The following is a 14690-nucleotide window of genomic DNA, read 5'->3' on the forward strand; positions in this document are numbered from 1 at the left end:
GTTATTCTATTTTACTTTTTTACCTAGCCGATCGGGAAATGTCCCCTCTGGCCTTATTCTGTTCAGATTAATCTAAAATGAGGACCCAGAGAAACAGTGGAAACTTCTAGAGTTTTTTTGTTGTTGTTGTTCCATTGTGAGAGTCAAGAGCTCTCCTCGGGCACCAGATGCCCTGGATTTTAATCCTGGTCCAGCCCCTTGCTAGCCCGACGAATGAGCATCATCCCTCAACTTTTGCATCTAGGAAATGGGAATAAACCCATCTCACAGGGAGGCTGGAGCTTCCAGGTGGTGCCTGCAAAGGCCCAAGAAGAACACCAGGCGCCTTGGGCATCGTTTCCCCCAGCTTGAACACTTCCTCTGCGCCAGGTCCTAAGCTAGGAGCTTTGCTATTTTTACCACCATCGGTGTTTGCGTTGATTTTGCTTTTCTCAAATATTGCATTAAAATATGATTTCTCTTGTTTGCTAAGTTTTGGGGGACACCCTTGAGATTCGCACCCAAAGCTAGGGCCCCACTCGCCTCCCCCCGGTCCCTGACCTGGTAGCTGCCGAATAAACCTGAGTCCATTCTTCAGTGCCCCTCTCACCCCTCTCGCCGCCCCCTCCCCAACCCTAACCCTGACCCTAAATCTCCACCCCCCAAAGCCGCTGTCCCGGTTTCCCTGTGCCCAGGGTCTCATCCCAGACAACGCTCTCACTCAGAAGTGTCCGTGCTGCCAACGCCACTGCTCCAAGGCCAAGGACTGGCTGATTGTAGGTGTGGAGACCACCAAGGGGTGGCAGCGAGGACCAGGAGGAAGGGGCCATTTCTGAAACGTTCCTGAGACAGACGTGGCAGCACTGGATGGCCACTGGACACGGGGAGTGAGGAGGGATAGGGTGGTTTGGAGGCTGGCGGCCAGGGGCCTGGCAGGACTGTGGCACTGTTCAGGGAGCGGAGGAGATGGGTGCCAAGAGGAGATGTCCCCCCCGGACAGGGGTCTTGGCACAGCTGGGGGCTGGTCCTGCCCGCGGCTGCTAAGCACAGCTCACTCCACTTAGAGGAAAGATCACAGACCGTGGAGTGACACAGACCTGCATGCCAAGATACAATTCTATTAAGCATACCCAGTTCTAGTAGGAAAGCAGACTCGGCAGTGAAGTGAAAGGGAGCAGAAGTTGGGCGTTGCTCCCTGCTTCCAGTTTGTTGCTAGGAGCTTCCTTGGAGAAGCAGCCCCTGCCCAGAGGCTCCTCCAGGTTCTGGCAGCTGTGGCTCTTACAGCCTTGCCTCCAGCTTGGGCAGGGCACGGCCCTCCCTGCACCCCGGCGTGCACGCAAAATGCAGAGCGTGTCTTGGCCTCTCTTCGGTGTAAATGGCTAGAGTGGATGTCACAGCCTCTTGGAATATCAGACATCGGAGGACAAAAAATGATGGCAAAAGCAGGGGCCTCATTCATTCCTTTGTTCCTTGTTTGTCAACTCCATAGAATTTTTGTGATTAATGAGAAAAGGGACGTGGTCCTCGGACCCCGGTGAATGCCACAGAACAGGAGCTCAAATATTTGCTGAGCCCGTTTGAAGGAATCTGTTTGACAAAAACAGAGAGTAATGAGGGCTGCATCACTCAAGCCTGCAGAGGTGGCAAGTTTGATGTTCCCTCAAAATCACACACGCAATCTCGTGGTAAGGATGTGAGTAGCTACCCCGTCAAGGATGGACAGGCATGGAGAGGCAGGAGGACTTGGGAAGAGACGGTCGTTTGGAAGTCTGCAGCCTCTGGGGCAGGCTCCCTCTCTCTGGTTTGGTCCAGAGGATTCCTTGGGTTCCTAATGTGGGAGAATCACCATGGAACCACTAAAGCTCCTAAGACTGCGCCAGCTGAATAGTCTGTCTTCGTGTTTGAGACTCCAGGATCTGGGGACCCAGGCCTCCACGGCGGGTGGATTCTGGTGGCTGGAAGCCTGAGTGTGCACCTCCAGTGGCCCGGCCCATCTGGAAAAGGGAGGGGCCGCTGTGGAGAGGAATGACGTTGACGAAGCTGTGGGGCCACAAGCCCAGCGCTGGTCTGAAGGTGCATGAGGCTCGACGTCCCCCTAAGTGCACGCATCGTAGGTACTCAGGGGAGGTTGTGGGCTGCGTGTCAGCAAACATCATCTCTTCAGTACGATTTGGGTGCTGCCCCAAAGGACCCACACAGACACTGGGACCCAAATATTCAGTTATTGACTCCCCTCAATGTCCCCCACAATCGTGAAACTTAAATTCCCAACACTAAAGTTCATTCTCCCTTTTGACCTGTGTGAAGCTATTTTAACTCCAGCTACCGGTCCCAGTTTTGCTCAGCTCTGATTAATGAAGTGACTGAGCTCTTCTGGAAGGTCTCAACAGAACTGCATCATTAATCTCCCACGTTTGCTTGAACCCAGCACTTAACAGAGACGCGAACTCAAGTTGCGGACAACAGTCTTGGTGTTCCTGAAAGTGGGGCCGGGGACACGTACATCCACAGCACCTGGAGTGCTGGTTGAAAATAGAGGCTCCCATGTAGAGATCTCTTTTTGTTTTTAAAAATTTATTAATTTATTTCTCTCCCCCTCCCCCCAGTTGTCTGCTCTCTGTGTCCATTCGCTGTGTGTTCTTCTGTGACCGTTTCTATTCTTGTCAGCGGCACCAGGAATGTGTGTCTCTTTTTGTTATGTCATCTTGCTGCATCACCTCTCCATGTATGCAGCACCAATAATCCTCGGCAGTCTGCACTTTTTTTGCACAGGGCGGCTCTCCTTATGGGGTACACTCCTTGCACATGGGGCTCTCCTACGCGGGGACACCCCTGCGTGGCACGGCACTCCTTGCGTGCATCAGCACTGCGCATGGGCCAGCTCACTACACGGGTCAGGAGGCCCTGGGTTTGAACCCTGGACCTCCCATATGGCAGGCAGATGCTCTATCAGGTGAGCCAAACCCACTTCCCACCATGTAGAGCTCTTGAATCTGCCTCCAAGGCGAGAGTTCAGGCAACTGCACCTTCAACACATTTTCCAGGAGATTCCGGGGCTCCCTGAGGCATGGCTGTCTAAACCCTTTATCCCAGCACTTTCCCAGGCAGGGGCATCTGATTTCCTGTCATGGTCAATGGACCTTTGGAAAGAGAATTCTCCCCACAGTGTTTTCTCCTGCGTGTGCTCCTGGCACAGACACTGGGTGGGCCGCTGGTTCTGAGCTGCGGTTCAGAATTCACCAGCCCAGTTTGCTCTGGGATGCTGGAGACGTACCCGGGATGCCACGAAGGGGGTGACGGTGAGCAAACTGATGCACAAATGTCCCCAGCTCTGTCCCAGCCTCCCTGAGGAAGTGAGGTCTCTGCTCCCAAGAGACTGCCTTGCAAGCCTCCAATGGGGCTGCCCCGCATTCCCAGCGGATTCTTTCATCAGATTTCCCAGGCCTTGGGGTAGCATGTCAAGGCAGCCATGACTTTCAGGGGCTGGAAAACTCACCCAGTAAATCCATCGACTTGGCGAATGTTTAGTGAGGATTGAATGTGTGCTGGGGATTGAAGTAGATGCCGGGAAACAGGAGTGAACACAGCAGGCCAAGCCCCTGATTTCTGGCACCCAATAAACAAGCAAATGTCATGATATGCCAAGACATGATTTCAGAGAGTGATGAGAGGGAGAATAAAGCTAGGGAGGAGAGGCATTGGAGGCGTAGTTTAGATAAACTGGTCAGGAGGGTGTCCCCAAGAAGGTGACAAATGTGCAGAAACCAAAGCTTCCTTCCATTGACATAAGGCATGTGATGATTGGAGCAGCAGCAACCATCTTGACTCCAGGAGGGGGAAATCAAGGGACTCTGAGAGAAGCTAACTCAGTGCCCAGATACTGTAGAATCAACCCTGGATCCACCTCCACTTGGACTCCTGCTATGTGAGAAATAAATCACTCTCTGCTTAGATGAGTGTTCTCTTACTTGCAGCCCCATTCACCCTAACTGCTACAGTGAAAGCGCAACAAATATTTATGAAATCAATGAATGATCATAAGTGTCTGGAACACAGTAGGTGCTTTGGCCAGCGGGTTGTGGTGTCCCAGCCAAAGAAGAACTTGTAATTTCACACTGTTGGTTTGCCGTGGAATGCTGGAGAAGTCTCTGAATCCATCCAATTGGACAGACAAGCCAAGGGTAGAGTGACGTGGACAGGACAGGCACAGGGGAGGGGTGGTCAGAGATGGAGCATCCTTCCACCCACCTCTCACGAGCCAGGGGACCATTCTGTGTCTAACGGTCTAACAAGCAGCACTTCAGAGAATAGTCTGTTACTCAGAGGGCGGATTGCCGCCTCCCCTTTTCCTTGCTAACAGCTCTGCTAGCGCTGCCCAATTGCCCATTTAGGTGGCGACTTGTCACAGGAGGTCGTGGACAATGCCCCTGGGAGAGGAGCCACTCGCAGCTCAGCTGTCTGGCACGAAGACCTCGAAGAAAATCCGAGATGGAGGAGTGTCAGGCAGTGATGCGATGGCTTGTTTTTATTCCCCACAGAGCTGTCGTCGGGGGAAAGCTTTGTTCTACCGAGACATGATAACTTTATCAAATCAGACCCGCTCGGGGGGGTCTTGCTTAGAGCAACCCGTCTGAAACAGAGCTGGCAAGACGTGCGGAAGAAGCCACAGAAGTTTGCCTGGCAGTTTCCTTTATGATGGACCCCGTTAAAGGAGGAGGACCACATAACAAGAGCCTTCCGTGGGCCAGCCAGGTCAGGCCTCGTCACAGTAGCCACCCCCTTTTGTCCATCATAATAATCACTAGTTGCAGATACCGGCTCAGCTCTTTACTTAAACTCTCTTATTTAAATCCTGCAACAACTGGCAAGAGGACACCCCTATTAGAGCCATTTAAAGATAAAGACACTGAGGCTCTAAGAGGCTGCAATGCCATCCTGTTTTTTCTATTTTCATAATACATATAGTACATATGGTATATACATTATCACATGCTCTTTTCCATACATCCCACACACTAGAAGGTAAGCCCTGAGAAGGCAGGAATTTTCTTCCAGTTTTGTTCACAGATGTGTCTCTAACACCTAGCACAGTGTCTGGCACATAGTAGGAGCTTAAAGGATATTTGTTGAATAATGCGTAATGCAGGTAGTAAATGACCAACAAGAGAGGCAGCCTTGTCCTGACTCCAGAGCAGGAGCTCATAATCATCATGAATCCTGCCTCCCTCCCACTTATTCTTCACCTTAACAGTATTCTTTTTGACTCAAAAGGAAACTGAAGCTCAGAGAGGTTTCTTGATTTGCTGAGGCCACACAGCTCATCAGCTACATATCAAGGTCTGAGATACTACATCATCGACTCCCTTGAGAACTGGTGTTAATGAAGGGTCGTAAACTAAATGTTTTTGAGGGTCAAGCAGCTGACATGTTTTTGAAGAGGACCAGGACTGAGACAATATGGAGTAGTGGGGAATGTGGCAAACTGGAAACATCAGCTATTGAGGGGAATTTGCAGCCTTCTCCGGAACAGATCTTAATTTAACTAATAGGTAAGTTTATGGGGCATTGAGTGAAATGTCAGAACTCCCAAGAGAAAGACATTATCTCAAAGGATTTTTCAACAATGTCTCTTTCATTTTCTACTCAAAATGATATTATTAATAAACAGATTTTTGTTTCCCTGGGTTCTCAGCCCCCTGCTGGTTCAATCTTCCTCCCTGAACTGTTTTAGGGGTCTGAGACAAACAGGAAACCCCTACTCCTCTTCTACCCCATCCTAGAAAGACGTTTGTGCAGAGTTGTCCATGTCCTAATCCCCAGAGCCAGTGAAGATGGTCCTTTTCATGGCAAAAACAGATGTTGCAGCTGCAATGAAAGTGAAGGCTCTGGAGATGGAGAGTTGATCCTGGGTTATCCGGGTGGGCCCAGTGTCATCATCAGGGTCCCTAAAAGGGAAAGAAGGAAGCAAGCAGGTCAGGGTCAGAGTGAGAAGTCAACGAGAAAACCGGAGTGTGGGAGAAGGACTCAGCCCACTGCTTGGAAGATGGAGGAAGGGGCCGCAAGCCAAGGCAGGCAGGTGGCCTCTAGAAGCTGGGAAAGGCCAGGAACAATCCCCCCGGAGCCTCCTGAATGCAGTCTTGGCAACACCTTGGCTTCAGCGCTATGAGACACGCACTGGACTTCTGACTTCTGGAATCCATTGCCTTGCTTAAGCGGCTCGGTCCATGGTAATTTGTTACAGCAGCAGTAGGAAACTAATACCATCTATGAGACCCAGGGACATAGCTGAGCCCCTGCTCCTCCTCCTGTTAGGCCCAGCCGACAGTGAGGACGGCTACAGCTACATCGTCCCATCGCTGGATTCCCATTCTCCTGCCTGGGAGGAAAAGGTCTGCCCCTCCCCCAGTCTTCCTCAGCTCAGTCCTTCCTCCTCCGCCAGTTATTCAGGCCAAGAGCTGAGTGTCTTCCTGAACTCTCTTTCTCTCGTATTCCAGAGCCAATGCTCTGGATACCCAAAATCCAGCCACGTCTCCCACCCTACACACACTTGGTCGAGCCACCGTCACCTCTCACCTGGAACCCCAGCAGCCTCCTCACCCACCTTCCCCCCTCCGTGTGTGTCCCTGTGCTATTTCACACGTGGCAGGCAGTGTCCAGCCCTGACATTCTGCTGTTCAAAGCCTCGCAAGGCTCCCAACACCTAAAGTCCAAACTCCTCCCAAGGCCCGTTGGACCTACCTGGCATGGCCCCCGCCCTCCTCCCCCACCTCCTGTCCCAACACTGCGGCACAATTCTCCGTCCTCCACAGCCACGGCCCCGCGCTACTCCTCAAGCACGCAAGGAATTCTCTAACCTCAGAGCCTTTGCACCTGCTGCCTGAAAATCCTTCTCCCCATATCCTCATGGGGAATTGGCCCCCTTCATTCAGGCCTCTATTTGAGACCCGACCTGCAGAGCCAAACCGTGACCCCATTCCACCCCTTCTCTCCAACACCCCTATCCCTTTTTTTTTTTAAATAAATAAATCTTTATTTTTTTTTATTTCTCTCCCCTTCCCCCCTCCCCCAGTTGTTCTGTTCTCTGTGTCTATTTGCTGCGTGTTCTTTGTCCGCTTCTGTTGTTGTCAGCAGCATGGGAATCTGTGTTTCTTTTGTTGCGTCATCTTGTTGTGTCAGCTCTCTGTGTGTGCGGCACCATTCCTGGGCAGGCTGCACTTTCTTTCTTGCTGGGCGGCTCTCCTCACGGGGCGCACTCCTTGAGCATGGGGCTCCCCTACCGCGGGGGACACCCCTGCGTGGCAGGGCACTCCTTGCGCGCATCAGCACTGCGCATGGGCCAGCTCCACATGGGTCAAGGAGGCCCGGGGTTTTGAACCGCGGACCTCCCATGTGGTAGACGGACGCCCTAACCACTGGGCCAAGTCCGCTTCCCCCATCCCTGTTTTATGTCCCATCATAACCCTTATAGTATATTTTAATAACCCTATAGTATATTTTAATAGGTTTGTTTGTTTCTTATTTCTCCCCTTCCATTCTCTACCAGAGATAACTAAAAAGTATTAAGCCTGCAAAATTTCTCATCCTAAAGTACAAGATGCTAAGGCTTGGGAAGGTCCCCAGCTGGGCCCCTCTCCTTGTTATAACTCACATAAATCATCTCAGGGGGACAGAGCAGCTGCAGCTCTCAGCGCTCATCTCTCCTGGGGGCCATTCGACCCCCCCCCCCCCCATTTGCTCACAGGACTGAGTCAGCGTTGTTGCCTGGAAAGTAGCCCAGAAGCCCTCTTGGCTGCTTCTACGGCGTTGGCCAGTGGCCCCGGATGCCACAGCTCAGCTCCGGCCATGCTGGAACATGAGTGCAAGGCGGCCAGCTTTTTGAGTTTTGTGAAGGAATTTGCACATCTGGATTTTTGTATTGGAAGCTCCTAATTTTCAGTGCTGTGCTTACACCCGGCATGGCAATAATCAACTGGAGCGGAGAGTTGCTGCCCACTGTAAAAGCGGCTCAAACTCTTCAGTTCACCCCAAGCTGCACCCAGAATGTCTCATTCATATGCCTCACCTGCCTGGCCTCATATGAGCATGTGCAGCCCCTGATTTAAAGGTTTTCATCAATGCTAAGCTAAACATGACCTAGAAGTATAAAGTGGCTGCAACTAAAAAAATAAAAATGAAACATTTTTAAAGGCAAATGTTATCCTGGGTTGCATAAATAGAGGTATCATGCTCAGGAAAAGGGAGGATATAGTCCAAATCTGTTTTCACTGGCCAGATCACATACCCAGAGTCAAAGCCACATTTCAAAAGAGATAAAGACTATTGTAACTTGCCTATAAAAGTCAGAAAAGCCAGCAAACTCTCTTCTTTTTCTCTTAGCTCAACAGAAAAAAAAAAAGACAGTCAGGGTTTCAAGCCCTGACTTCCAATGGCTGGGGGGCTCTTGTGGTACAGGGCCAAGGCTTACCTTGCAGGACCACTGGGGAGCACAGTGAGATCCAGGTGGGAACTGAATTTCATCCCAGCATTTTAAAAAGTGAGTTTTCTCGCTGTCAGAGCTGAACTGGGATGGAATGAGAATAGTGAGCACCCCGTCGCTGGCAGCATTCAAGCCGAGGCTGGACGGCCCTCGGTGGGCATACTGTAGATGCTATCTGTGCATCCGAAATGAGGCTGGGAGAGGGGCAAGAGGGGAAGGAGGATGAAAGGAAAGCCCGGAGGGAGGAGAAGGACAGATGGATGGGCTTGCTGAGCTCCTGCTGTGTGCCAGTCATTCTGTCTAGAGCAAGCTCAGCTTTCACGCCCCTCCCGATACCGAGACTCTGGATAAGATCGTTGCCCTTCTGATTCCAATTAACCTGCAATCCCAGGTGAAAGCAAGTCCCATACATCCCATCACGTGGCAAACGCAAATTATACACAAATTCCAACGGTGTTGCAGTCAGAAGATCCAAAAGGTCAGCTCCGCCTAGCTCCCCGTTCCCACCGCTCCCTCCCACGACAGCAGGGAGATTCTCGTTCACGGGAAAACAGCCGGCAGAGACGCTGCCAGAATGCGCCATCACGGCGCTGCGTGCTTCTCCGCTCCCTCCGAACCTGAGCTCCATTAATGGGGAAAAAATTGTCTTGTTTTGTAAGACAAGCTTGACAGCTGTTCATTGTCTGTCAGCGAGGAGAGGTAATGAGAATTACTCGGCAATTGAGTGTTAACTAAGAGAGCCTGAAGCATAACAAGAGGTCCCCAAGAGCCATGGGGAGAAAATTGCATCTCGCGGAGCCTACTGTGCATCTCACTCGGGCCTCGGCGGGGACCTCGACTCAGAGCATGAAATATACGAGGGGGGAAGGACCACGGCCATTGGTCTGTCCCCCTCCATTCTCCAAAGAGAGGTCGCCTGCGCCTTTTCGCGCCCCCCTCCCCTCTATTCTCCAAAGAGAGGCCAATGAGTCCTTTGAAAAAGGAACGTCAGTCTTCAGTCCTTGCTCCAGTCCTTCCTTGGTTTCGCATGACTCCAAGAATAAGATCCAAATACCTGCTGTTGAGACCCCTTCAGGATCTGGCCGCAGCCAGCCAGCTAACGTCACTCTAAACCACGCCACCAGGCTACGGCTTGTTTACGTGGCACCCAGTGCAACTGGTGTCCTTGGAAAAAGAGGAAATGTAGACATAGAGAGACATGGCCACGTAATGCTGGAGGTGGAGATTGGGTTATGCCACAAGCCACGGCCACCGCCAGGAGCCAGGAGAGAGGCTGGGGCAGACCCAGAGGGAGCCCAGCCCTGCAGGTCCCTGGACCTGTCTTCTGGCCTCCAGGCGTGAGGCGCTTCTGTTGGTTTAAGCACCCTGTGGTCCAGCTTTCCTGGGAAACTAAGACGAGGATTCAGGCACAAGTAGCTTATTTGACTGCAGGAGGCACAGTGAGGGAGGGAGGGGGAGAGTGAGGCAGGGGGTAGAACTAGCAGAGGGCAAGTTCAGGAGGAGGGTTCCTTCTGGACACCTGGGGCTCATCCTGAGGGACCAGGAGGGACGTGCCTCGGAGCCGTCCCCCCAAGGGCTGAGTAGGCTGGTAGTTCTCCACCAGCGCCCTCCGCGCCTCCTCCAGGCAACGTGGCGGCGTGCACAGGCCAGTGACGGAGTAACTGCCCACCTCGTCCACGCCCTCCGGTCAGACTGGCCTCCTTCGACTGGGGACAGCCAGCTCAGGCCTCACACATGCTGTTCCTCCCGCGTGCAACGCTCGTCCATGCAGTATTTTCATGGCTGATTTCTCCTACTCTCTTTCAGGTCTGCATCAGGCTCCTTTCAGTTACAAGCTACAAACTGAACTCAAACTTAGCACCCTAAAAGGGGTACTTAATCCATCCGGGTAACTAAGAATTCAGACTTCAGGCCAGGCCGGATTCTGCACGTGGAAGCGTGTCGTCAGTGCGAAGACGCTCCTTCCATCCCATGCCCGGCCTCTCTCCGTGGGTGTTGGAAGCCCTGGACTCACGCAGTTCTGGGTGGGAGCAGCCTGGAAAGGCACCCTGCTCCCGGATGGCCCTGGAAGAAAGAGCCCACGGGGGGTTCCGGCGTCCCTCAGGCCCTCTGCCCACACCTGAGCGCATGAGAGCATTCAGAGGGCCAGTGTGGGCCACGTGCCCACAGCTGGGGCAGGGGAAAGCCCCATCTAAGCCACACGGAATGGGTTTCCCCAAAAGAAAGACGGGTTCTGTTTTCAAAGACAGAACAGCAGGTGTCGGCTAAGAAGTCTCCACCCACTTGGCATTTCTGCAGAGACCTGTCCTGACTTCTCTTCCCACACCAAACTAGCCCCGATGTTAGGCTCCTTGTGAATACACACGCATGCTGTGTTTATTACCTGTACGTGTAGCTGTTGTACCCACTAGTCTAGAAGCACCTTGAGGGCAGAGATGATGCCTGTCTCGCTCACGCCTGGACCCCTGACACCCACCAGCACTGTGTCTTTTCTTTGGCCTTTAGGGGCATTTTACTTGGCAGATTCAGCACTAATGCACAAGTCAAGTCTTACACATTTAACATTTGCTTGTTGAAAACAATGTCATACATCAAATAAAACTGAACACGTTTTATTTTTTCCTCACAAGAACATAAAATTATGGAGGGGAAATTTTTTAAATGTAACACAAGTTTTCCTCACAGTTTCCACTTTCTGTTCGTTTCTTTGTTCACCGTGCTATCCTGCCCCTTGTTTCTTCCTTTAGCCCCCCCTCTAGTGGCATACGCAACGCTAAACTTCCCCTCTCGACCACAGCCACACCTCCGAGTGCCGCTAATTACGTTCACACTAATGCCGGCACTTGATCTTGCCATAGTCGGTGCTCAGTACATACCGCAGTGTGGCTTTTGTAAAGGGGCGTGGTGCTCATTCAGTCCCCTGAGTCATGAGCTGGCAGGATAACTCAGGTGCTCTGAGCTCCAGCCCCACACCTGGCGATTTGCAAAAACAGCCCTCCTCATGGAGGCTGTGCTCACAGTCAGGAACCCAGCCCACCACCCACAGCTCAAAGCCCACCTTCAGACAGCGGGGGGACCCTTCCTGTCCCTGGACAGCCGGCCTGGCTTTCCACGGGCTTTGCCTTCCAGCGTTTTACCTGTCTCTTCTCATTGCTGAGCCCGAATCAGTCTGGCTCAGCACAGAGATCAGAGCTTTGAGCAGCCGAAAGACCCAAGTTCAAGTCACAATTCTGCTTCTTAACACGTCTCTGCTCAAAGGCAAGATTCGATAAGCTCTCTGAGGTTGCTCTTTAAAAAAAAATATCTTCACTACCTCTACCTTTCATTACTGTGCTATATTTTATGAATCCTTATAAAGCCTTTTACAAACCTATAGTGGGGTATAAATAAAATGTATCTGCAACACAGAGATAATATTTACCAAGCAGAACTGCTGAAAGGATTAGAGATTTTATAGGCAAAATGCACCTGGCACTAAGGCACTGTTATTGTCATGGTTATCGTTATTTTTGGTGAGGCTGAATCCCAGTAAATACCTACTCAGACATCAAGCAGGAAACCAATTTCCCTAAAAATAAATGTCACATATATGAAAGGCTTATCTAAGAATAATCTCTAATCAGGGCAAAATTTAAGGGCAAGATCAGATCACAGAAGGGCCTCTGCGGTAACCCCGTTTGACCCTTCGGGATGCCGGCAAAGGCAGAGCTGGAGGGGGTGCTCAGCTGGCCCACCATTCTAACCACCTGTGAGCTGTCCAGGGAGATGGCTGGAGGTAAACAGGGTGGAGTGGGATGGATAGGCATAGGCAGGTGACCGCACAGAGAATTTGGGGATGAAAGAGCTTTGCTGGGAGCCACTATGCACACAAAATATGATGTGGAGTGTGCCAAAAGAGTAAAAGATAAATAAAAAGCATTTTGCATCAGTGAGTTTGAGGTAAGAAAGCAGACTAAAGATGCAGACGTCTCCAGCTCTTCAGCAAATGGAACGGATGGATGCAAAACTTAAAATTAATAGGAAAATTAAGAGCCTAAGACCAAGCCCCAAAGAGGGGGAATTAAAAAATGATGCAGAGACACAGGGTAGGCTTTTTAAAATATCAGTTGCAAGAGGAATCAACCAAGGAAACAGAAGATGAGTTCAGCTATTTCTCCATAATCACAAATAAATGATGATGAATGTATTATCTCTTAAAATTAACACTAAAAGAATAAAATTTCAAAGAAAAGTGTATGTATCCACAAAAGAGGAAAAAAATAAGGGGGAAAATACAATATCATAGTGGTAAAAGCCATATTAGAAAACTAACTAAAAACTAAAACATTGTGACTGAACACAAAGACAGGGATGTAAAGCAGAGCTTTGCTGGGACAAAGGAAACTGACCAAAATTTTAATGACTGAGTGTGGCCTGGCATGGTGGATTGGCATCTGTTGGAACCCAAAAGCTAGCAGCAGTCCTCTCATCAACTGCCCCTCCCATTGGACATTTTTCAAGAAGGGTGTGGTACAAGAAATTGGGGGCATGGCTGGAAAGCAGGGATAGATCTTGCAGTCTTGCAATTGTTAAAGCACAAAGATCTGTTGAAGGGACAGATCTGGTCCCACCTTCAAACATTTAAACCAGAGGTGAACTGAAACTAAAGCAACAAACCAGCCACAACCAGTTCAGCTCCTGACTAGGCTGAAAAGATTAACTCCTTACCCTAGCTGCTTTGAGCCATTTCTGGGGGAAATATTATCAACTTCAGTCTCTAGTTCTTATGTCCAAGTTCTACAAACAATAAAATGTAGCCAGTAGGGGAAAATGCTAGACAAAATCAAGAGAAAAACAGATGAATAGATGCAGACCCAAAAATGACACCAACGATGAAATTAGTGGACAAGGACTTTGAAATACCTGTTATTATAAAATGTGGTAAGGAATTTGGAGGCAAATATTATCAATATAGGGTGAAAATATGGGAAAAAGTCAATGGAGAAATGGAAGCTCTAAAATAAATAATCAGCAGTCCTGCCCTGATCAAGATGGCAGGGTGAGATGCAGCAAGGCTCTGTCCTCTTACAGAAGCTTTGAACTACCAGCAAGAACTGGCAGCAGCTTCTTTCTCAAAGCTCCAGAAAGCAGCTAAAAGACTGAAGCAACAGGATGAGTGCTAAATCAAGGAAGCGGCAACTTAAAAATGTTAGGATTTCATGGCATCCTGACTGACCCTTCCTCCACCCCTTCCTGGCTCAGAGTGGAGCCAATCTGCACTCCCAGGGTGGATCCCTGGTCCTGATCCTGGAGGAAGCAGAGCAACCCTTGTGCACATACTGGGAGCATGTATGTCTGGTTCAATCTGTCTGAGAGACTCACCATCCCAGAACTTGCCATGTGTGCAGAAGCAGCTCACAGAGCTATGAGAGAGCAGTCAAGAGGTTGCCCATAGCAAGGGATTGCTGGCCGTAGGGCAAACAGTGTCGTGCCCAGGACCATGAAGAAACTGCTTCCTAGGGAAGACAGAACGTTCAGAACCGTGGAAACTGGGGGAATTCCTAGGACTGCACGCCCGTGACCAAACACACTCAAAGAAAGGATCAGGGAGCTATTCTTTAAACTCATTGTATGGATAAGCTCTGAAGGATATTGCTTCCACAGGTCACTCTGCAAAGGCTGGGACCACTGTTTTCTTTTATTCCTTCTTCTTATTATTATTCTTTGTTGTTGTTAGCTCCTAGAGATCAAGTAATGCTCTCTCATTGCACTAGCTGGATGCAAGCTTAAGAAACATATGCCTTAGAGTCTAAATTACAGCAATAACACATTAAAATATCAAAATGCCCAGGTTTGAACAAAAGGTTACAAAAGAAACAGGAAATAATTGTCCAGGTGAATTACTTGATTGATGAAGAGAACCAGACCTGGGACATACCAGACAAAGACTTTTAAATATGCTCAAAGACTTTAAGGAAACATGGACAAAGAACTAAAGGAAATCAGGGGGAAAATTAGTTGAACATAAAGATAATATCAATAGGGAGGTAGAAATTATGAAAAGAAACTAAACAGAACTTTCTTCAGATAAAATTTAATTATTTTACCAAGAATAATATAAAGAGTATGCTTTCATTTAACAAAATTACTTCCATCTCCTTTTCTTATTGACTTCTCTGTTCTTGTGTCTGTTTGTATGTACATAGAAAGATGTCTAGAATAATAGTCACTGAATATTAATTATATTTCTCCGGAT

General features: G+C 49.7%; 1 long non-coding RNA gene across 1 annotated transcript in view; it reads right to left on the bottom strand.

The window, feature by feature from the left end:
* Positions 1-1077: 1077 nt before the first annotated feature.
* The window catches only part of LOC131275624 (uncharacterized), a 44899-nt gene continuing 31286 nt past the window's right edge, over positions 1078-14690 (bottom strand). Inside the window, exons 3-4 of the long non-coding RNA XR_009183084.2 lie at positions 2750-5924; positions 1078-2567 (exon numbers count right to left, since the gene is read on the bottom strand). This is a non-coding gene — a long non-coding RNA (uncharacterized lncRNA). The remainder of the gene's footprint in view (positions 2568-2749; positions 5925-14690) is intronic.

The sequence above is a fragment of the Dasypus novemcinctus genome, chromosome 23 (genome assembly GCF_030445035.2).
Source record: "Dasypus novemcinctus isolate mDasNov1 chromosome 23, mDasNov1.1.hap2, whole genome shotgun sequence".
Taxonomy (NCBI): Eukaryota; Metazoa; Chordata; class Mammalia; order Cingulata; family Dasypodidae; genus Dasypus; species Dasypus novemcinctus.